Raw genomic sequence first — 2722 nt, 5'->3', positions numbered from 1 at the left:
GGAGTACAAGCACATAGTTTGTTGAAAGCGGTGTCACAGGTAGACAGAGTGGTGAAGAAGCCATTTAGCACGCTGACCTTCATCTGTCAGGGCACTGAATATAGGAGCTGGGGCATTATGTTACAGTTGTATAAGTCGTTGGTGAGGCTGCACTTGGAGTAATGTGTACAGGTTTGGTCGCCCTGTTACAGGAAAGACACTGATAAATTAGAAAGAGTGCAAAGAAGATTTACAAGGATATTGCCAGGACCAGTGGACCTGCGTTATCTGGAGTGGTTGATCAGGCTAGGTAGGGCATTATTTCTTGGAACATGGGAAAATGAAGGGGTGACCTTATTAAGGTGTATAAATCACAAAGAGCATAGATAGGATGAACACACAGAGTCTTTTTCCCAGGGTAGCTGAATTGAAATCTAAAGGACATAGGTTTAAGGTGAAAGGGGAAAGATTTTAAAAAGAACCCAAGGGACAACTCCTTCACGGAGAGGGTGATGCATGTGGAATCTTAGAATCCTACAGTGCAGAAGGAGGCAATTTGGCCCATCAAGTACGCACCAGCCACAATCCCACCTAGGCCCTATCCCCATGCAATTGGTCACGCTTGGCCAATCAAAAGTCGACCTGTCCGGTTTTAATTTGAACAAAAGCTTGGCAGTTAACTGTTCCTTGCTGCATTCTCCATGGCAAAATCTCCATCAACCGAAGTTCACTTGCAAAACAATCAGCACTCTCTTTTCAAACGATTATAAAAAACAGAAAATGCTGGAAAGTTTCAGCAGGTCTGGCAGCATTTGTGGAGAAAGAGGTGATGCTTCGAGTCCCTATGAGTCTTCTTCAAAGCTTTTATTTCAGTATAAATTGTTGTTCCCTATCCTGTTGCTTTTCTTGTGAGCTGTCCGAGAATGCCTACAGCACAGGAGGCCATTCAGCCCATCGGGTCTGCACTGATTCTCTGACGGTGTGTCTTACCCAGGTCCCGCCCTATCCCTGTAACCTTGCACATTTACCATGACTAATCCATCTAACCTGCACATCTTTGAATGCTAAGGGGCAATTCAGCATGGCCAATCCACCTAACCTCCATATCTTTGGACTGTGGGAGGAACCCGGATCACCCGGAGAAAACTCACACAGACACAGACACTCACACAGGGGGAGTGTAAACTCCGCAGTCAGCCAAGGTGAGAATCGAACCCCAGTCCCTACCACTGTGAGGCAGCAGCGCTAACACTATGCCACCATGCCGCCCATGTCCTGAAGTGTGCACGACAAAAAAGCTCTCATGGGCATCTTAATGGAAGGGGAAGAGAGAATCTGCAAAAGCTTACATATAGGTGAAGCAACTATATCCTAGCAAGGCAGCTGGATTGGAACTGTGGACAGCATTCCACCTCACAGCCGACACGGAATACCTCCAGCTATCACGATGGTCTCTCCAGTGATGTAGGCTGCACCCTGCGAGCAGAGAAAGGAGACGGCACCTACGCAATCCTCTGGCTCACCGAACCGACGCAGGGCAATGGTCTTTTTAATCTGTTGCAGCAAGTTGTCATCTGAATTGAAGACAGAGTTGAACTGGGTCATTATGAAACCAGGGGCCAGGCAGTTGACACGGATGTTGGCGGGGGCCAGCTCGTCAGCCAGTACTTTGGTCAGGCCCAAGAGCGCCGTCTTGCTGACGCTGTAGGGCCCAATGATGGATTTGGGCTGGTAGCCAACCGCGGAGCCCACCAGCACGATGGAGCCCCCACCTCTTTGCTCCATGTGCGGCACCACCAACTTGGCCAGGAGAAAAGCCGCCTTCACATTGACCTCAAAGATTTTGTCCCAGGCCTCCTCTGGGCAGTCCAGTGCCCTCCCCACGAAGGGATTGACCGCAGCATTAGAGACCAGGATGTCGATGGCTCCGTGGCGCCTCAGCACCTCACGGACCAGCATCTCCCGGTCCTCCCTCTTGCCCACGTGGCAGACGGTGCCCAAGACGGCCAAGCCCTCGGACTGCAGCTCTTCCAGGGCGCGGTCCACATTGGCCTGCTTACGGCTACTGACCACCACCTGGGCACCGTCCTGGGCTAGACGCCGAGCGATGGCCAGCCCGATACCCTGGGTGGAGGCGGTGACCACGGCCACTTTGCCACTCAGCACTCCCAACTGCATAGTGCTACCAAAAAAATGGGAATCTGGCTCATTGCTTCCTGGTAACATGACTACAGGTGGGCGGGGTCACAGCTCAGCCAATAAGAGGCAGGAACCTAAGCTGAATGACCCCACCCTGTGGCCCCTCAGCCAATCAGGAGGTGGCCAGCTGGACTGAACCACCATTGGCTGAGGGGTCAGAGGGTGCAACCAATGGGGGATCTCTGTCCTTCGCATTGCGGCCAATCAGAAAACTACTGGCTTCCGGGGGGGGGGGGGGGTGGGGGGTGGAGGGGGGCGGGGGGGGGAGGAGGATCCGCGAGGTGGGGGAGGAGGAGCCGGGGAGCGGGAGGGCAAGCGGGGAAGGAACGCAGCCGTCCACCGTGGACCGAAACGGGGCCAGCTCTTGCCCAGCCCGAGTCCCCACTCCTCATTGGTTGACAGGAAGCGTCCCGCCCATTTCGCGTGGTGGACGACCATCCTATTGGCCAAGCGAGCTGTCAATCAGCGATGTGAGGCGCGGCAATGGAAGGCGCGTGCTCCGCTCAAACGCTCGAGGCGCCTCGTGAGCCTCATTAGCATAACT

The 2722-nt window shown here is 53.7% G+C and overlaps 1 pseudogene; it reads right to left on the bottom strand.

Annotated features, from left to right (window-relative positions):
• Positions 1-1173: 1173 nt before the first annotated feature.
• LOC144508206 (dehydrogenase/reductase SDR family member 4 pseudogene) lies at positions 1174-2157 on the bottom strand (annotated as a pseudogene).
• Positions 2158-2722: the final 565 nt, after the last annotated feature.

This window comes from Mustelus asterias, chromosome 20 (genome assembly GCF_964213995.1).
Source record: "Mustelus asterias chromosome 20, sMusAst1.hap1.1, whole genome shotgun sequence".
Lineage (NCBI taxonomy): Eukaryota > Metazoa > Chordata > Chondrichthyes > Carcharhiniformes > Triakidae > Mustelus > Mustelus asterias.
The sequence above is the reverse complement of the archived record's forward strand: the minus strand, read 5'-3'. Positions and strand labels throughout refer to the sequence as shown.